This window comes from Bubalus kerabau, chromosome 19 (genome assembly GCF_029407905.1).
Source record: "Bubalus kerabau isolate K-KA32 ecotype Philippines breed swamp buffalo chromosome 19, PCC_UOA_SB_1v2, whole genome shotgun sequence".
Taxonomy (NCBI): domain Eukaryota; kingdom Metazoa; phylum Chordata; class Mammalia; order Artiodactyla; family Bovidae; genus Bubalus; species Bubalus kerabau.
Genome location: NC_073642.1, coordinates 42,760,377 through 42,782,722, shown reverse-complemented (window position 1 = coordinate 42,782,722; position 22,346 = coordinate 42,760,377). Strand labels below are relative to the sequence as shown.

The 22,346-nt window shown below is 39.5% G+C and overlaps 1 protein-coding gene and 1 pseudogene across 2 annotated transcripts in view; one reads left to right on the top strand and one right to left on the bottom strand.

Moving 5' to 3' along the window:
• The window catches only part of NUBPL (NUBP iron-sulfur cluster assembly factor, mitochondrial), a 245,750-nt gene that overhangs the window by 21,490 nt on the left and 201,914 nt on the right, over nucleotides 1-22,346 (bottom strand). The window lies entirely within an intron of this gene.
• Nucleotides 641-12,326, top strand: LOC129634471 (5-hydroxytryptamine receptor 1D-like; annotated as a pseudogene).

Below are 22,346 nucleotides of genomic sequence, written 5' to 3'. Positions count from 1 at the left end.
ATTTATAAAAATAATATAAATAAAATTATCACTCAAGAAGGAGAAGAAAGAAAATTGCATCATGAAAATTTAAAGAAGGGTATATTCTAATTCAGAGAGAATGTGAAATGTATTCCTTCTCTGGAACCTCTTAGGCTTTCCAAGATATAGAGACATGGAGCAAGAGTATATTTGCAGTTTGTCTGTGATTAACTTATTAGAAAATCGTTTGCTATGGACTGTATAAATGTCTCAGACATTCCCTGTATAGACTACATAAATGTCACAGACATAAAACTGTAATCAAACTCAGGATTTAATGTTATGCTATTATATGCCAATAACTAGGCTAAACACAAGAAGCAGCACACAGTAGTGAGCAAAACAGACTTGGAGCTTGCACGCTAACTGGAGAAACAGACTGAATAATTAGTGCAAAAACTGATTTTAAAAACTAGAACAGTTTCTTTAGAAGCAAAGTACAGAGTATTACAAGACTGTAGAGAAGAGAGGACTCTACTACGGGAATCACACTGTGGGGAAATGTTTGATACACTGATCCAACAGTTAAAGAGTAAGCAGGTTAAAAACAAGGAAAAGTGAGGAAATACACTCAAAAAAGAAGTAGAAGCATGTCTACTTCAAGGAACTGAAAGGCAGTATGGCTGAGGTACGGGATAAGTGGTGGGAGATGAGGCTTGAAAGGTAGGGGCTGCAGGCCATGTTAGGTATGTAGGTTGTATGAGTGCAGAGATGCCACTGAAGAGTTTAAGCAAAAGAGACTGCTATGCTTATAACTGCAGGAGACTCATTTCTCAAGACTGAGGGGTTTTACAAATGACATGGAATAGAAAAACTAAAAGGATTTTTCTTTGTGTGTTTATTTCTTAGACAAACACAAATCCAGTAAATGTATGCTCTGAAATCTATCATTTCAGAGGTGACAGTTTTTAGTGAAAGGCCAAGGAGAAAAGGGAAGGGTATACCCATTTGAATGCAGATTTCCAAAGAATAGCAAGGAGAGATAAGAATGCCTTCCTCAGTTATCAATGCAAAGAAATAGAGGAAAACAATAGAATGGGAAAGACTAGAGATTTCTTCAAGAAAATCAGAGATATCAAGGGAACATTTCATGCAAAGATGAGCACAATAAAGGACAGAAAATGGTATGAACCTAACAGAAGCAGAAGATATTAAGAAGTGGCAAGAATACACAGAACTATACAAAAAAGATGTTCATGACCCAGACAATCACAATGGTGCGATCACTCACCTAGAGCCAGATATCCTGGAATGTGAAGTCAAGTGGGTCTTAGGAAGCATCACTACGAACAAAGCTAGTGGAGGTGATGGAATTCCAGTTGAGCTATTTCAAATCCTGAAAGATGATGCTGTGAAAGTGCTGAACTCAATATGCTAGCAAATTAGGAAAACTCCATGGCCACAGGAGGGGAAATGGTCAGTTTTCATTCCAATCCCAAAGAAAGGCAATGCCAAAGAATGTTCAAACGACCGCACAATTGCACTCATCTCACACACTAGTAAAGTAATGCTCAAAATTCTCCAAGCTGGGCTTCAACAGTAGGTGAACTATGAACTTCCAGATGTTCAAGCTGGATTTAGAAAAAGCAGAAGAAGCAGAGATCAAATTGCCAACATCTGTTGGATCAATGCAAAAGCAAGAGAGTTCCAGAAAAACATCTACTTCTGCTTTATTGACTATGTCAAAGCCTTTGACTGTGTGGGTCACCACAAACTGTGGAAAATTCTGAAAGTATGGGAATATCAGACCACCTAGAAGCAACAGTTAGAACTGAACATGGAACAAAAGACTGGTTCCAAATAGGAAAAGGAGTACGTCAAGGCTGTATATTGTCACCCTGCTTATTTAACTTATATGCAGAGTACATCATGGGAAATGTTGGGCTGGATGAAGCACAAGCTGGACTCAAGTTTGCCAGAAAAATATCAATAACCTCAGATGTCCAGATGACACCACCCTTATGGCAGAAAATGGAGAACTAAAGAGCCTCTTGATGACAGTAAAAGAGGAGAGAGAAAAAGTTGGCTTAACACTCAACATTCAAAAAACGAAGATCATGGCATCTGGTCCCATCAGGTCATGGGAAATAGATGGGGAAACAGTGGAAACAGTGTCAGACTTTATTTTTGGGGGCTCCAAAATCACTGCAGATGGTGACTGCAGCCATGAAATTAAAAGACACTTACTCCTTGGAAGGAAAGTTATGACCAACCTAGATAGCATATTGAAAAGCAGAGACATTACTTTGCCAACAAAGGTCTGTCTAGTCAAGGCTATGGTTTTTCCAGTGGTCAAGTATGGGTGTGAGAGTTGGACTGTGAAGAAAGCTGAGCACCGAAGAATTGATGCTTTTGAACTGTGGTGTTGGAGAAGACTCTTGAGAGTCCCTTGGACTGCAAGGAGATCTAACCAGTCCATTCTGAAGGAGATCAGTCCTGGGTGTTTTTTTGGAAGGAATGATGCTAAAGCTGAAACTCCAGTACTTTGGCCACTTCATGTGAAGAGTTGATTCACTGGAAAAGATTCTGATGCTGGGAGGGATTGAGGGCAGGAGGAAGAGGGGACGACAGAGGATGAGATGGCTGGATGGCATCACTGACTCGATGGATGTGAGTTTGAGTGAACTCCAGGAGTTGGTGATGGACAAGGAGGCCTGGCGTGCTGCAATTCATGGGGTCGCAAAGAGTCAGACATGACTGAGCAACTGAACTGAACTGAACTGAAAGTCACTGTAGATGGTGATTTCAGCCATGAAATTAAAAGACACTTGCTCCTTGGAAGAAAACTTACGACCAACCTAGATAGCATATTAAAAAGCAGAGACGTTGCTTTGCCAACAAAGGCCTGTCTCATCAAAGCCATGGTTTTTCCAGTAGTCATGTATGGATGTGAGAGTTGGACTATAAAAAAAGCTTAGCACTGAAGAATTGATGCTTTTGAACTGTGGTGTTGGAGAAGACTCTTGAGAGTCCCTTGGACTGCAAGGAGACTCAACCAGTCCATCCTAAAAGAAATCAGTCCTGACTATTCATTGGAAGGACTGATGCTGAAGCTGAAACTCCAATACTTTGGCCACCTGATGCGAAGAACTGACTCATTTGAAAAGACCCTGATGCTGGGAAAGATTGAAGGCAGGAGGAGAAGGGCATGACAGAGGATGAGACGGTTGGATGGCATCACCGATTCAATGGACATGAGTTTGAGTAAACTCCGGGAGTTGGTGATGGACAGGGAGGCCTGGCGTGCTGCAGTTCATGGGGTCGCAAAGAGTTGCATACGCCTGAGTGACTGAACTGATCTGAAAATACTCTAGTTTTTCCCCTGCACAGTTCTTTTCTGCACAGGATTTTTTTCCTGGGCACAAAGTTAGCATTTTTCTTCTTTGAATTAGGTGAGGACATGTATCTTGTTCTGGCAATGAAATGTGAATTGAAGTGACATGTGTCACATCTAGGCAGAGGCTTTAATTGCTAATTCCCCATTATGTTTCCCTCTGTTCCTGGGACAAGCAAGCTTCCAGAAAGTGGCTGCTCAATCCGTCTGGGTGCCAGAGTAAGAAAAATGCAGGCGAGTGTTAAAGCCAAACTGTAATGGACTTGTAGCATGAGAAAAATAAACTCATGTTGTTTTAAGCCACTGAAATTTGACGGTTGTTAGTGTACATGCTGCTGCTAAGTCCCTTCAGTCGTGTCCGACTCTGTGTGACCCCATAGACGGCAGCCACCAGGCTCCCCCGTCCCTGGGATTCTCCAGCAAGAACACTGGAGTGGGTTGCCATTTCCTTCTCCAATGCATGAAAGTAAAAAGTGAAAGTGAAGTCGCTCAGTCATGTCCGACTCTTAGCGACCCCATGGACTGCAGCCTACCAGGCTCCTCCATCCATGGGATTTTCCGGGCAAAGTACTGGAGTGGGGTGCCATTGACTTCTCCGTGTTAGTACACATAATCCAGCCCATATTGGCTGACAGAAAGGTGTAGGAAGAAACTACTAGAATTTCTATTTCTTCCTTATGACTTCCTTTTAATCCCAACTTTTTTGTGTGTTACAATGGAAATAATATATAGAATTTATAATGTTGCCTACATATAGCTTACCTTATAGAATCTATATATAGGTACATATAACATATATTAATATAATTTATATCTCTGTATTTTACATAACAAAATCTACCTCCATATATGTGTATATATATAATTATATACACTTTCAAACAACACTTATTCATAAAGATGTACCATCAAAACAATTTAGAGATAACCCTTTATATAAAAGATTGTGATACTTAAGCTTGGTTCTATTACTGATATTCTTCTTCTAGTTAAAGGACAAATGCCTAATACTGCTTCCTAAGTTATTTTAAACAAAGTAATTCCTCTTAACTCTAGAATTTCCTCAATTAAAAACTTCCCACACAGATACCACATTTCTTTAAAAAATAAAATGCTGTATAGTAATGGAATAGAACAGACAGCCCAGAGCAGACTCATAAATTAAAGTCACTAATTTATAATGGAATGACACAGTGCTGCAATGTTAATCGGACATCCATATAGAAAATAAGAAATCCACCCTCTATCTCACACCATGCACAAAAAGTAATTCCAGATGGATTGTAGAGCTAATATGAAAGATAAAACAATAACATATTTGGAAGAAGACAGCAGAATATACTTAAAACCTTGGATGCAGGGACAGATTTTTTTTAGCAGGACACAAAGAAGCCCTAAACATAAATGAAAATGTTTTGTTAAACTGGACTACATTAAAATTAATAACTTATCAGAAGACATAATTAAGAGAGTAAAAAGGCCACCTATAGAGCAAGAGATAGCAGCTATAATATACATATATAACAAAGAACTTTTATCTAGAATATATAAAGACCTCCTGCAAATCAGTAAAAAAAAAATAAGAAAATACAATAGAGAAATAAGCAAGAGACTTAAAAGGCACTTCATAAAAAAAAGATAATCAAAAACAAACGAACACAAGGAAAAGTATTCAATTTTAATTATCATCAGGGAAATGCAAATTAGAATCACAATGAAATACCATGCATTTATGCTTAAGACCTGATTAGAACAGAAAAGGTCCTTATGACTACAACAACCCCCTTCCCTACAAAAAGTTAAAAACCCAAATATCAAACGTTGATGATGACATACAACAACTGAAACTCGTAGCTTCAGCTGAGTGCAAAGTGGTACACCATTCTGAGGAACTGGTAGTTATCTACTTAAACTCATGTATGCCTATACTGTGGCACAGTATTTCCACTCTGTTATATGGTAAAAAATGTGAACATAACAGTCACCAAAAGACATGCATAAAAGTGTTTATAACTAATTATCCAAGAATGAAAAACTACCTAAATGTCCATTAACAGTAAAATGGAGAAATAAATTGTGGTATATTCATATAATGGAAAGGGCCTCCCCGGTGGCTCAGATGATACAGAATCTGCCTGCAATGTGGGAGACCCAGGTTCAATCCTTGGGTTGGGAATATCCCCTGGAGAAGGAAATGGCAACCCACTCTAGTATTCTTGCCTGGGAAATCCCATGGACAGAGGAGCCTGGCAGACTACAGTCCATGGGGTCGAAAAGAGTCAGACACGATTGAGTGACTAACATACAATGGAATGCTACACAGCAATGAGAAAGAAAGAATTTTAGCTACAGTCCACGGTATAAGTGAATCTCTCAAACATAATTTGAAGCAAAAGAAGCCACACAAAAGTATATACTTATTATTCCATTTATATAAAGTTCAAAGACACGTAAAACTAACCAATGGTGTTATAATTTGGGTTCTGCTTTGGGGGCAGTGATCAGGAGGTGGCACAAGGCAGAAGCTTCTGGAGTATGGGTGATGTTCTGTTTCTTGAACACCAACAATGGGTGTGTTCACTCTGCAAAAATGCACTGAGCAATATATACCTACAATACATGTCCTTTTCATATGTATATCAGACATCAATAAAATGCCTACTTTTAAAAAAAAGGTGGTCATGTGAAGAGCAGCCAAGAAAGCAGTAAGAACAAATATCCAAAATGATGGTTTACTGGTCATCTTGTGAACCTGCACACAAAACCAAACATCTGTTTTAAATAGAAAATATTCCATAAAAAGAAAGGTAGCAGTAAAATTAATATGAGGTCTTCAGGAAGAATAATCCCCTATTCTTTCCACATGACATTCCAAGGAAAGAACTGAAAGAAAAATCTAAACCCAGAGAAGCTCTGGAATGGTGGGGTTGTAGACCCTTAATGTCTCATAAGGCAGCTGCTAGTCCACATGTGGCTGCTAAGCGCTTGAAATGTGGCTAGTCTGATTCGAGATGTGCTGTAAGTATAAAACACACGCTGGAAACCAAAGACTTAGTACAAGTAAAAGAATGTAAAATATGTCAATAATGTTTTAAAGTTTACAAGTTATTCTTTAACCTTTTTTCATTGAAGTATATCATGAATACACACAGAAAGCACACAAATCATAAGTGCATGACTGGACTTATCATAAAGTAGGCCCATGTTACCATGACACTGTTAATAAAATCTAGCCACCACCCTAGAAGTCTCCCTCTATACTCTCCAAAACATGTTGCCAAAGGTATAAACTAAAAGCCTGATTTCTAACACCATAAATTTTGTCTAGTTTTGAACTTGATATGAATGCAATCATGCAATACATTCCTTTGTGTCTGTATGATGCATGCAGCTAAATCACATACATCTGCAGTTCATTTGCATGGAGTCCTAAGATTCCATGATGACTATATCACAGTTATTCATTTTCTCATTGGATCATCTGTGCTGTTTCCAGATTTTGGCTATTATTAGACAGTGCTTCTACTAATGTTTTAATACTTTTTTTTTTTTTGGCTGGGTATTAGGTTATGCATATTTAACTTAAAAAAAAAAAAAGCCAGTTTTCCAATAAAGTTCTACCAATTTATAATCCCACCAGCAGTGAACCAATTTACATTTTCACACAGCACCAGTTGCGTGCCACAGCTTCACCAACGTTTGATATCAACAGGCTTCTTTCATTTGGGCAGGTAGAGTAAGTATACAGTAGTATCTCGTTCGGAGAAGGCAATGGTACCCCACTCCAGTACTTTTGCCTGGAAAATCCCATGGATGGAGAAGCCTGGTGGGCTGCAGTCCATGGGGTCACTAAGAGTTGGACACGACTGAGCGACTTCACTTTCACTTTTCACTTTCATGCATTGGAGAAGGAAATGGCAACCCACTCCAGTGTTCTTGCCTGGAGAATCCCAGGGACAGGGGAGCCTGGTGGGCTGCTGTCTATGGGGTCGCACGGAGTTGGACACGACTGAAGTGACTTAGCAGCAGCAGCAGCAGCAGTATCTCCTTGTGTTGGATTGTTCCATTGTCAAGCTGTTTGTACTGGGAACTGTATTTCCCAGATTTCCTTCCTTGTATGGCTCCTGATTAAATTTCACCAAAGGTAAAGTGGCATGACATTTGGAAAGAGTAAGTGTAGCCTCAGGCCTTACCCTCTAAAGGTTTCCTGTGGTCAGAGGTGGGGACAGAAACTTGCAGAGGTGCAAATTGCATTCTAGTCTGTTCTTATTCTTTCTGACGCTGTGCCCAGCTCTCCTTTGTGCTGTGGTTTTGTGTTGTCAAAATTACTAATGAAGTTAAGTATATTTTTCCATGGTTATTGGTCATTTGTATATTCTGCTGTGTACTGCTCAGGTCTCTTCTCTATTTTTTCCATTGATTATGTGGGTTTTTTCTTACTGAATTGCCAGAGTTCCTAGTATGTTTAAAGGAATCCCTTTTTGCTCGATTCTCAAGTTTTATATTGACTTCATGTTGACAGGATTTTCAATATACTGAATTAACTATATTTTAAAAAATAACTTCCAACTGACAAGGGATTAATCTCCACAATATACAAACAGTTCATGCAGCTCAATATCAAAAAAACAAACAATTCAATCCAAAAAATGAGCAGAAGATTGAAATAGACATTTATCCGAAGAAGACATTATAGATGGCCAAAAAGCACATGAAGAGATGCTCACAACACTAATTATTAGAGAAATGCAAATCAAAACTACAATTAAGTATCACCTCACATTGGTCAGAATGTTGTTGTTCAGTCACTAAGTCATGTCCTAATCTTTGCAACCCCACAGACTTTTACAACCCCATGGACTGCAGCACATCAGAATGGCCACCATCAAAAAATTTACAAATAACAAATGCTGGAGAAGATATGGAGAAAAAGGAACCTACCTACACTGTTGGTAAGAATGTAAACTGGTAAAACCCCATGAAAAACAGTATGGAGGAGCCTTAAAAACTAAAAATAGAACCAGCAATCCCACTCTAAGGCATATCCCGAGAAAAAACCATAATTTGAAAAGATACAAGCACCTCAATGTTCAATGCAGTGCTATTTATAATAGCCAGGACATGGAAGCAACTTAAATGTCTATCACCAAAGGAAAAGATAAAGAAAATGTGGTACATACAGACAATGGAATATTACTTAGTCATAAAAAAGAACAAAATCGTGCCATCTGCAGCAACATGGATAGACCTAGAGACTGTCATACTAAGTGAAGTCAGACAAAGAAAAACAAGTATCGTATGATATTGATTACATGCGGAATAAGTGTAAAAATGAACTTATTTACAAAGCAGAAATAGAGTCACTGAAGTAAAAAACAAACTTATGGTTATCAGGGGATAAGAGGGGGAGGGATAAACTGGGAGATAGAGATTGACATATATATACCAGCATATATGAAATAGATAACTAATAATTAGAACCTACTGGGTAGAACAGGGAACTCTACTTAACAGTCTGTAACAGACTATACGGGAAAAGAGTCTTAAAAAAAGAGTGTATACAATACTGTAAAGCAATTATCTTTCAATTAAAAATAAATTTTTAAAAAAAGAGTGTGTATATATACATATATGTATGTATATGTTTAACTGATTCACTTTGCTGTACCCTGAAACTAACACAACATTGTAAATCAACTATACTCCAAAAAAAATTTAAAAGATAAATACTTCACCTGTTTTTTTCCATTTTAAAAAATATGGCTACTAAAACCTTTAAAATTACATTTGTGGTTTGAATTATATTTCTATTGGACAATGCTGCTGTTGACCACTAAAGTCAAAGTGTAGAACTTATTTTGATAGTTCTGCTATCAAATGTTATTCTAAGGTCCTATAAATGCAAAAAAAAAGAATGTTATCAGGGCCTGTAATTTATGAATATTTTTAAAAAATTGAAGAGAAATGAAACATTTACCTTTAAGACTATTTAGGACAGATAAACTGTCAGGTTTCTTTGCTTTTAGTTGAATTTATATCAACTGGGTGTGATAACACTCATGTGTAGTTATCTCTTTCTGTTCAGAAGTTCATACAACAGTGATACACACACATATTATTTAACTAGAAAAGAGAAAACAAATTACTTCCTAAGATACACAGGCTATGTGGCTGAACAACTTTTTCAAAAAATGGGATTGGGTGGGAGAAAATTTAAAAGAGAGCTTTCAGTATTAAAAAGATTATAAAACACTGCCTTAGTCATTTAAGAGCAGTCTTCTATAATTAATGATTTTTGAACAGGAGTAGCTAATGTAATAAAACAGAAGATTATAATACCCATATTACAATGCTGTTCATAAAAATTCTTTAAATAGGAAGGAATACATAGCCACATGATCACTCCCTCCCCTCACCCCCAAAAAAGCTTTATACTGTGTGAATACTTTATATGTTGTTAAGCTGTTTGTATTTACTGTAGAGCTATTTTGTGTATCCTTTGATCATAGAAACATTAGAAAACAGACGCTTTGCTGCAGCTTAATTTACATAAAACCACTGAGACGCAGCTGTGAGCATGCGCAACCATTTTTTAATGTCTCATCAAAGTATAAGATCCTTTTTTCTTTTTACCTCAGCTGGTTTCACTGAAAGAAAGTAAATGCTACATGCCTGCCTAGCACCAGCCACCACAAACCTTTAGCACGCTATTCTTACGTGATTCTAACCCATCACTGGCTCAGAAGGGCATTTCTTTTATTAACTTTTAAAAAATTGACTCTCTTGAAATATCAACATTGCCCTTAAATACTGGATTATTGTGTCTAAATGTATTGAATTAAGCAGATTCAGAAGACTCCAGTTTTAATTTCTTTTTGGCATTTTAAACCTAGACTCAAGTAAGTAACAAGCAAGATTTTCAGGCTACTATATAATCCAATTTCTCAAGGTTACAATCAGGTTAAATTCTTGCTGGCTGGAACCTGTCACAAGGATAAAGAGCTATGATTTAAGAAAAAATGAAGAGGAAAAACTCACCATTAAACAGAGAATGAATAATAATAACTAAAATTGATTAGATTCACAAGTGCTTTTCAGTTCTCCATTTAGCCTTGAACCAGGTTCTGGTATATTTTAAAGCATGTGTACAGATATTATAATTTTAAAAAATGAGACTGGCGCTCTTGTTTTCTCTTTCAAAATTAGTCTGGCAATACACAGAGCAATGAGTGGGGAAGGCCTGCATTCATTCTTCTCTCAGGGACCAACTACTTCTGGATCCATGATGTACGACTTAACTTCTCCAAGCCTTGAATTCTAAAATGAGAGGTTGTAATGATTTCTAAAATCTATCACTATAACAATAACATTCAGAGCTGCCCTTTACAATGTCATGAGGTAAGATCTATGCTAAGAAGTACACGTGTAATCTTATTTAACTGCCACGACAACCTATGTGATGGGTCACAAAACACTTAAGCTAAATTATTTCTTAATCTTCTTAACCCTGTGATATTTGATGATATCCACAGTACTAAACCTCAACTCTAGATAATTCACAGAAATAGCAATTAAGAATGCAGAATCTGGTTGGCAGTCACCTTAGTGTTTCTTAAATATTTGAGTTTTGAGGTCTTTTCACTTGGTCTGTTCTGATGGCTGACTGCCTCCAGTGTGAAACAGAAGGATGACTTTATTTTGTGAGCAGGACAACTATGAAATAAGAAGCTGTATGTGTGAAAGTCTGTGGAAAGAGAGAGTCTCCTAGAATGGCCCCTCAAACCAGTCAGTGAAGGCATTCTGCAGGCGGCTCCCAAGAGACCCCCAAATGCCACAGAAACTCCAGGGACTTAGGGAAGAGGGACCCTTCAAGCACTCAAGATTTCTCTGGCTGTCTTCTTTACCAATGCCTTTGTACTCACTACCATCTCCAAGACCAGGAAGTTCTACATCCCTGCCAACTATTTCATTGGCTCCTTCGCCATGACTGACTTCTTAGTTTCTATTTTGGTCATGTTCATCAGCATCACATATACAACCACCCACACCTGGAGCTTTGGCCAACTCCTGTGTGACATCTGGTCATCTTCTGACATCACATGCTGCAAAGCCTCCATCCTGGTACTGGGCCATCACTGACACCCTGAAATACAGTAAACAGCAGACAGGGGGCCATGTGGTGCCATGCTTGCCATCATCTGGGCCATTTTCATCCACATTTCCATCCCATCATTCTTGTGGCAGCAGGCTAAAGCTCAAGAAGAAATATCAGCTTGCCTGGTGAATACTTCTCTGATCTCTTACATTATCTATTCCATCTGTGGGGCCTTCTATGTCCCGCCTGTATTGCTCATTATCCTCTATGGACAAATCTCCATGGCCACCTGGAACCACATCCTGAATCCACTATCACTTTATGGGAAGTGTTTCACCAACAGCCCGTCTCATCAAAGACTCTGCGGGGTCCTCGCTCTGCTCGTTCAACGCCAGCCTTCATAAGGGGCACTCTTATTTGACTGGTTCCCCTCTCATTTCAACCATGTGAAAATCAAGCTTGTGGAGAATGTTCTGGAGAACAAGTGGATTTCTGCTGCCTGAGAGAGGAAAGCCACGAAAAACCTGGGGAAGCATTCGGGGGGCCTCTATCATCTGCTGGCTGCCCTTCTTTGCTGAATCTTCAGCCCTCCTTATCTGCCAGGGCTCCTGCTGGGCCCACCCAGCCCTTGTGACTTTTTCACTTGGCAAGGCTATCTAAACTCCCTCATAAAACCAGTAATATACACTGTGTTTAACAAAAAAGCCTCTTAGTCTTATTGATATTTGGTGTAGTTACTGCTGTTGTCTTTTATGGCCTGTAACCTGATTGAGTTAATGAAAATCACTCAGTTGTGTCCAACTCTTTGTGACCCCATGGACTATCCAGCCCATGGAATTCTCCAGGCCAGAATACTGGAGCGGGTAGCCACTCTCTTCTCCCGGGGATCTTCCCAACCCAGGGATCGAACCCAGGTATCCTGCACTGCAGGTGGATTCTTTACCAGCTGAGCCACCAGGGAATGTCTTTTTTATTCTTCCTAAGAGTTGGATTAACGCCGATATCTTGGGTTTTGGTTCAATTAATAAAAGTCTCAATTTTTTTTTTTTTTTTAACCAATGTGGACTCTGGAAAGTAGACCATTTAGAATAGGATCCCAGAGACCCACTAAACAGATACACAGCCTTATGTGAAATGTTTAATCTCTGTACTACAGTTTCCATGTAAGAAAAATGGGGAAAATAATGTTATTACCTCACAGGGTTATTGTGAGGGTTAGATTCGGTAATTCATGTAAATCACATAGAACCGCATTCCCACTTAAAGCATACATGGACCGCTGAGAGATGCTGGAGGAAGACAAAAATGAGCACACAGCTTCAGTCTCTAAGATAAAACTGTGGCTGAGATGCAGAATGCTATCTACTCAGTCTTACAAAGGTTGTGACTGAAGAAAAGTCATTTTTGAAAATGGAAAACTTGTCCAGTTGTGAAGAAGGAAGCCATATGTGATACATCATGTGCAAACTAATAGAGTTTCAGAACGAATTCTAATAGCACCTTCCAAGGCCTTCAAAGCCAATGATAAAAGACTAAGTACATCAAGGGTATTAAACTTTACAGAGAATCAAATGAGACAACTTGATGATCACAGAGGAAAAACTATCCTCAAGAATGAAGAGAATAAATGTGTCACTTGTCTCTATCTTCAGGTAACGTTCAGTTCAGTTCAGTTCAGTTCAGGCGCTCAGTCGTGTCAAACTCTGCGACCCCATGAATCGCAGCACGCCAGGCCTCCCTGTCCATCACCAACTCCCGGAGTTCACTCAGACTCACGTCCATTGAGTCAGTGATGCCATCCAGCCATCTCATCCTCTGTCGTCCCCTTCTCCTCCTGCCCCCAATTCCTCTCAGCATCAGAGTCTTTTCCAATGAGTCAACTCTTCACATGAGGTGGCCAAAGTACTGGAGTTTCAGCTTTAGCATCATTCCTTCCAAAGAAATCCCAGGGCTGATCTCCTTCAGAATGGACTGGTTGGATCTCCTTGCAGTCCAAGGGACTCTCAAGAGTCTTCTCCAACACCACAGTTCAAAAGCATCAATTCTTCGGCACTCACCTTTCTTCAGAGTCCAACTCTCACATCCATACATGACCACGGGAAAAACCATAGCCTTGACTAGACGAACCTTTGTTGGCAAAGGAATGTCTCTGCTTTTGAATATGCTATCTAGGTTGGTCATAACTTTCCTTCCAAGGAGTAAGCATCTTTTAATTTTATGGCTGCAGTCACCATCTGTAGTGATTTTGGAACCCAAAAAAATCAAGTCTGACACTGTTTCCACTGTTTCCCCATCTATTTCCCATGACGTGATGGGACCAGATGCCATGATCTTCGTTTTCTGAATGTTGAGCTTTAAGCCAACTTTTTCACTCTCCTCTTTCACCTTCATCAAGAGGCTGTTGAGTTCCTCTTCACTTTCTGCCATCAGGGTGGTGTCATCTGCATATCTGAGGTTATTGATATTTCTCCCGGCAATCTTGATTCCAGCTTGTGCTTCTTCCAGCCCAGCGTTTCTCAGGATGTACTCTGCATATAAGTTAAATAAGCAGGGTGACAATATACAGCCTTGACTTAACTCCTTTTCCTATTTGGAACCAGTCTGTTGTTCCATGTCCAGTTCTAACTGTTGCTTCCTGACCTGCATATAGGTTTCTCAAGAGGCAGGTCAGGTGGTCAGGTATTCCCATCTCTTTCAGAATTTTCCACAGTTTATTGTGATCCACACAGTCAAAGGCTTTGGCATAGTCATCAAAGCAGAAATTGATGTTTTTCTGGAACTCTCTTGCTTTTTCCATGATCCAGCGCATGTTGGCAATTTGATCTCTGGTTCCTCTGCCTTTTCTAAAACCAGCTTGAACATCTGGAGGTTCATGGTTCATGTATTGCTGAAGCCTGGCTTGGAGAATTTTAAGCATTACTTTACTAGCATGTGAGATGAGTGCAATCGTGTGGTAGTTTGAGCATTCTTTGGCATTGCCTTTCTTTGGGATTGGAATGAAAACTGACCTTTTCCAGTCCTGTGGCCACTGCTGAGTTTTCCAAATTTGCTGGCATATGGAGTGCAGCACTTTCACAGCATCATCTTTCAGGATTTGAAATCGCTCAACTGGAACTCCATCACCTCCACTAGCTTTGTTCGTAGTGATGCTTTCTAAGGCCCACTTGACTTCACATTTCAGGATGTCTTGCTCTAGGTCAGTGATCACATCATCGTGATTATCTGGGTCATGAAGATCTTTTTTGTACAGTTCTTCTGTGTATTCTTGCCACCTCTTCTTAATATCTTCTGCTTCTGTTAGGTCTGTACCATTTCTGTCCTTTATCGAGCCCATCTTTGCATGAATGTTCCCTTGGTATCTCTAATTTTCTTCAAGAGATCTCTAGTCTTTCCCATTCTGTTGTTTTCCTCTATTTCTTTGCATTGATTGCTGAAGAAGGCTTTCTTATCTCTTCTTGCTATTCTTTGGAACTCTGCATTCAGATGTTTATATCTTTCCTTTTCTCCTTTGCTTTTCGCTTCTCTTCTTTTCACAGCTACTTGTAAGGCCTCCCCAGAAAGCCATTTTGCTTTTTTGCATTTCTTTTCCATGGGGATGGTCTTGATCTCTGTCTCCTGTACAGTGTCACGAACCTCTTTCCATAGTTCATCAGGCACTCTATCTATCAGATCTAGACCCTTAAATCTATTTCTCACTTCCACTGTATAATCATAAGGGATTTGATTTAGGTCATACCTGAATGGTCTAGTGGTTTTCCCTACTTTCTTCAATTTAAGTCTGAATTTGGCAATAAGGAGTTCATGATCTGAGCCACAGTCAGCTCCCGGTCTTGTTTTTGTTGACTGTATAGAGCTTCTCCATCTTTGACTGCAAAGAACATAATCAATCTGATTTCGGTGTTGACCATCTGGTGATGTCCATGTATAGAGTCTTCTCTTGTGTTGTTGGAAGAGGGTGTTTGCTATGACCAGTGCATTTTCTTGGCAAAACTCTATTAGTCTTTGCCCTGCTTCATTCCGTATTCCAAGGCCAAATTTGCTTGTTACTCTAGGTGTTTCTTGACTTCCTACTTTTGCATTCCAGTCCCCTATAATGAAAAGGACATCTTTTTTGGGTGTTAGTTCTAAAAGGTCTTGTAGGTCTTAATAGAACCGTTCAACTTCAGCTTCTTCAGCGTTACTGGTTGGGGCATAGACTTGGATTACTGTGATATTGAATGGTTTGCCTTGGAAACGAACAGAGATCATTCTGTCGTTTTTGAGATTGCATCCAAGTACTGCATTACAGACTCTTGTTGACCATGATGGCTACATGGTAGCCATAGTAGATATAATGGCCAGGGGCAGCAGCCGGGAGGACCAACCCCATGTCCAAGGAGCGGTGGCTGCATGGGCCCAGGAGGGCCTAGAGGAGCTATCCCACGTTGAAGGTCAGGAAGGGTGGCAATGAGGAGATACCCCTCGTCCAAGGTAAGGAGCAGAGGCTGCACTTTGCTGGAGCAGTCGTGAAGAGATACCCCAAGCCCAAGGTAAGAGAAACCCAAGTAAGACGGTAGGTGTTGCAAGAGGGCATTAGAGGGCAGACACACTGAAACCATACTCACAGGAAACTAGTCAATCTAATCACACTAGGACCACAGCCTTGTCTAACTCAATGAAACTAAGCCATGCCCGTGGGGCAACCCAAGATGGGCGGGTCATGGTGGAGAGATCTGACAGAATGTGGTCCACTGGAGAAGGGAATGGCAAACCACTTCACTATTCTTGCCTTGAGAACCCCATGAACTGTATGAAAAGGCAAAATGATAGGATACTGAAAGAGGACCTCCCCAGGTCGGTAGGTGCCCAATATGCTACTAGAGATCAGTGGAGAAATAACTCCAGAAAGAATGAAGGGATGGAGCCAAAGCAAAAACAATATCCAGCTGTGGATGTGACTGGTGATAGAAGCAAGGTCTGATGCTGTAAAGAGCAATATTGCATAGGAACATGGAATGTCAGGTCCATGAATCAAGGCAAATTGGAAGTGGTCAAACAAGAGATGGCAAGAGTGAATGTCGACATTCTAGGAATCAGCGAACTCAAATGGACTGGAATGGGTGTATTTAACTCAGATGACCATGTAAGGTTACCTATTTCTAAATTGCTTTGTAAGGTAGGTAGACCTGAGGTATTAAAATTGAACTTTCAGGGTCCAAAAGACAAACTAGATGTAAAAAAGCTCCAAGGTAGATATGAAGAACACTTGACTCTTGAAGGCATTCAAGGGTAAAGATGTGAAGCTCCTGGTCCAAATGGATAACCTACTGCCACGGATGGTGACTGTGCCAGAAAAAGAATGAACTACAATTTTGATCTTCATCTCTCAGAACAACTTATGGGGTCTTTGGTTTTAAAAAAAAAATAAGAATCAACTATTCTAGGTTCTAAGATCATCTAATTTCTCTTAGGAGACAACATAATCATTAACCCTTACAAATAAATAACAGAAAGTTCCATACCACTGTAGGATTCTTAATGTTTTGTTTGCTTTTATCCAGCAGAAAAAAATAAACCACAGGGAAAGCAAAATTCTAATCTTATAAAATGATTAACTATTTGCAAGGCTGCAACAGTTATATTAATAGAATTTTCAAAATTAATTAAAAGGAAAAAAAATGTTCAGTACCCAGCACTAACCTTTAATATATATTTGTCGCCAGGTCAACTGCAGCATGGACAGCTAGCTGCTCACCAAAACCCATTCTCATCTTTCATACTTAGCATACAGCTATCCTGTGCTTCTCAGGCTCCTTGAGAAATATGACTATGGTCACATAACACAGCTTTAGTTAAGAGAATGGGCAGAGAAGTACAGAAGTACGTGTGCCACAACTAGGCCTTGTCCATAAAAATCTCCCATGACATATGTCTGTACTGTCTTTCTCTTCTGGCTAGCTCAAATGAGGATGGCCCAAGGGTGACCTCAGAAGTCACATTTTAAAATGGCAGTGGTCTTTAAGCTTAAAAGACTTTGAGGAATAAAAACCACCATGCTCACCTGTTCACATACTAGTATTGTTTATATAAGCAAGAAATAAAATTCTACCTAATTTGCATCATTATAAATTTTGAGGTCTATCTGTGACAGCAATTAGCTGACATTAAATAATGTAAAGTTTAAGTAATGCAGAATTTCAGACTCTAAATAACTTTAGAAACTTAATAATATATGAGGAGAACAAATTAGGCCCAACAAAAATACTCAAGAAATAAGGAGATCTCAAAGACCCTCTTCATCTAAATTAAAAAAATTTTTCTTCTTAACATTCTTATTAGCAAATAAAGAGACCAGTCAAAATACCTTGGCCAATACATAAACACCTATGAATTATAAATTTATGTTTCATGATATGAATAATAAGCAACATTAATTATATAACATTATGTTGACATCAAGTGTTTAGATTGTTTAGCACTGTACTAAGCCCTCATTTTTTTCACCTCAATCCTCTGAGGGAAATACTATTATAATTCCTATATTATGAATGAGAAGACTGAGGCACCGATTAAGTAACTCACTCAGGTCATACTGCTAAACATGACAGATCTGGGACTTGAATCCTAGCGTTCACTCTCCTGAGTTCACTCTTCTAAACTACTATTTAAAAATGCCTCTAGAAGCTGTACTTTATTGCCCTAACATTATCATACAGTTTCTAAAGTAACTTAACTTGCAACCATAAAAGATACACTTAAAGACTATAGCTCTCCATGTACTTAAAAAAAAATCTGTGTATAAAAGGCTACAACTATACAGATAAATTAAAAAATGTGGTACAGTGAGGAGAAGGGACAGTCACATATATCATGTGACGTGAATAGTACTAAAAAGGCCAACACTAGTCTCTTCCTTGCCAAACAGTTTCAAATCATAATCCTTAGAGAATAGGATAGGGATTTGTGACTGAGAATCTAATCTCTTATTTCTAGTTCACTGTAATCCTGAGAGTAAAAAACTAGCTCCTGGTACATTTATGAATGGCAGCATAACTCTCAAAATCCCTTTGATTTCTGACTTTTTTCCAAACCACCATACCCAATGTAATCAATTGCTAAGCCTGTCTGTTCTTCTTTCAAAATGTCAATTATGTTATTCATTTTCATTGCCATTATTCTAATTAGACCCTTTACTAGGTGGCAAGAATACACAGAAAAACTGTACAGGACGGAGGGACCTTCATCACCAAGATAATCACGATGGTATGATCACTCACCTAGAGCCAGACATCCTGGAATGTGAAATCAAGTGGGCCTTAGAAAGCATCATTACAAACAAAGCAAGTGGAGGTAATGGAATTCCAGTTGAGCTATTTCAAATCCTGAAAGATGATGCTGTGAAAGTGCTGCACTCCATATGCCAGCAAATTTGGAAAACTCAGCAGTGGCCACAGGACTGGAAAAGGGCAGTTTTCATTCCAATCCCAAAGAAAGGCAATGCCAAAGAATGCTCAAACTACCACACAATTACACTCATCTCACATGCTAGTAAAGTAATGCTCAAAATTCTCCAAGCCAGGCTTCAGCAATATGTGAACCGTGAACTTCCTGATGTTCAAGGTGGTTTTAGAAAAGGCAGAGGAACCAGAGATCAAATCGCCAACATGCGCTGGATCATGGAAAAAGCAAGAGAGTTCCAGAAAAACATCAATTTCTGCTTTGATGACTATGCCAAAGCCTTTGACTGTGTGGATCACAATAAACTGTGGAAAATACTGAAAGAGATGGGAATACCAGACCACCTGACCTGCCTCTTGAGAAATCTGTATGCAGGTCAGGAAGCAACAGTTAGAACTGGACATGGAACAAAACACTGGTTCCAAATAGGAAAAGGAGTTAAGTCAAGGCTGTATATTGTCACCCTGCTTATTTAACTTCTATGCAGAGTACCTCATGAGAAACGCTGGGCTGGAAGAAGCACAAGCTGGAATCAAGATTGCCGGGAGAAATATCAATAACCTCAGATATGCAGATGATACCACCCTGATGGCAGAAAGTGAAGAGGAACTCAAAAGCCTCTTGATGAAGGTGAAAGAAGAGAGTGAAAAAGTTGGCTTAAAGCTCAACATTCAGAAAACGAAGATCATGGCATCTGGTCCCATCACGTCATGGGAAATAGATGGGGAAACAGTGGAAACAGTGTCAGACTTGATTTTGGGGGGTCCCAAAATCACTGCAGATGATGATGACTGCAGCCATGAAATTAAAAGATGCTTACTCTTTGGAAAGAAAGTTATGACCAAACTAGATAGCATATTCAAAAGCAGAGGCATTACTTTGCCAACGAAGGTCCGTCTAGTCAAAGCTATGTTTTTTCCAGTGGTCATGTATGGATGTGAGAGTTGGACTGTGAAGAAGGCTGAGTGCTGAAGAATTGATGCTTTTGTGGTGTTGGAGAAGACTCCTGAGGGTTCCTTGGACTGCAAAGAGATCCAACCAGTCCATTCTAAAGGAGATCAGTCCTGGGTGTTCTTTGGAAGGAATGATGCTAAAGCTGAAACTCCAGTACTTTGGCCACCTCTTGCGAATAGTTGACTCATTGGAAAAGACTCATGCTGGGAGGGATTGGGGGCTAGAGGAGAAGGGGACGACAGAGGATGAGATGGCTGGATGGCATCACTGACTCGATGGATATGAGTCTGAGTGAACTCCGGGAGTTGGTGATGGACAGGGAGGCCCGGCGTGCTTCAATGCATGGGGTCGCAGAGAGTCGGACATGACTGAGAGACTGAACTGAACTGAACCTATCACCTACACTAGTGTTTTTGCAACTTTCTAAAACTGTCTTATAAGAGAACTATTTGACAGCTTGACCTAATACAAAAACACATGTATATGTGTTTATGACTGAGACCATATCCCTATGAAATAACACTTTCTCTTCCTAAGAGCAATTTGATACTGTTTTAAAACTTTGGTTATATCTCTCACTGTATTGATTTCCTGACTCACTGGTGGGTCACAACCTGGAGAGTGAATGACTCTGACCATTGCTAATGCTTTCTTATTGCCTCCACACTCCTGGCTGCTATTCTACTTATCTCCGCAAGATTAATTTCTTTTAAAGTTCCATTCTAATTTTGTCTTTTTCCTATCCAGCATTCATTATGAATGCCTCTAAACATTTCAAGAAGAATTTCCAAATTCTTTAACCTAGTATTTAAGGTTTGACCGAACCAGAGCCTAGCTAGCAAAGACATATACAAATGTATTATGTCAACTATAGACAAACTGAATAACCCTGAACACTAGTTATTTCCTGACTTTTTTCAGACTGAATTCTGTCCCTTCCCTAGTCTCATGATAAACTAATAACAATCCTCCTCCACTCATTCATTCAGTATAAATTTAGTGAGCAGCTGTGCTGGTAAAGAATCTCCCTGCAATGTGGGAGACCTGGGTTTGATCCCTGGGTTGGGAAGACCCCTGGAGAAGGGAATGGCTACCCACTCCAGGACTCTGGCCTGGAGAATTACATGGACAGAGGAGCCTGGCAGGCTACAGTCCATGGGGTCGCAGTCAGACATGACTTAGCGATTTTCACTTTCTTTTCACTTTCATACATTGTGGACACAGTAGGAGGTCAGTGGTCCCTATACTCACAGAGTTGACGGTATGGCGGTATAATGTGAAAATACTGACGAAATGTGAAAACAGTTACAAAAGGGGAAGCAGAGCATTACTGAATCATGCACTAGAAAAAGCTTACCTCGTTAATAGGGTCAGAGCAAGTCTCCCAGAGAAAAAGCCATTTAATCTAAGCACCAAAGGATAAAAAGGATCTACCAAGTGAGAAGTGAGGGTAAGGGTTCTGAGATATGAAAACAGCATGCTGAGGACCAAGAGAAGAGAAACTATGGAAACCTCAAAGAAGTGAAAGACAACCCATTTGCCTGGGGCAGAGAGAATGCCAATCAGAGTGGCCTTGAGCTGGGAACAGCAGATTGTGGATGGCATTATATCACAGGTCAAATATCAGTGTAGGAAGGAACATTTGAGGATATTTAAGATATGTTTCTTGCCCTCTAAGAACTCAGATTCTTCTGTTGGGACTGATAGGTAAACTTGTAGTGGAATAAGAGACAAACTAGATATATGTTCAAGTAGTTTAGAGAAAGAAGTATTAACCTTTTCTGGTAGGTTGGGAAAAGCTTCCTAGAGGATGTCATGCCTGAGCAGGAATTTGAAAAATGAATATGAACTGGAAATGGCTTTTCAGGCCAGAGACCAGCATGTACAAAATTACAGGAACATTTAAAAAAAAAAAGAGAATGCCAAATATGGCTTTCCCATGAAAACTTTCCTTGATAGCCCAGAGAAGAAAGAGTTCTCATGTCCCTCAGAATTCAGGGCCCTTGCACCACAATGGAGTTAGTCTACAAGATGATAAGGTACTTGAAGAAAAAGGCTTCATTCTCACTTTTTTTTTTAAATCATCAATTGAGCTTACCACAGTACTTTGCTTATAGAAGGCACTCAATGTAAGTAAATATATATTTGTAGAATAAATAAACATAAGTATTTGTTGAATTAAAATTACTAACTGACCCTTTATATATAGAAAGAATAAGAGAGGAAAAATACTTTACTATGTGGTTCCCTAGTGGCTCAGGGGTGAAGAATCCACCTGCCAGTGCAGGAGACACGGGTTCAATCCCTGGGTCAGGAAGATCCCCTGGGGAAGGTTATGGCAACCCACTTCAGTATTCTTGCCTGGAGAATTCCATGGACAGAGGAGCCTAGCAGGCTCCAGCCCATAGGATTGCACAGAGTCGGACATGACTTAGCGACTAAACAATGACATACTTTAATATACTTTTCAGCATCTGGAAAGGAGATTACCTAAGAAGAAGGGCT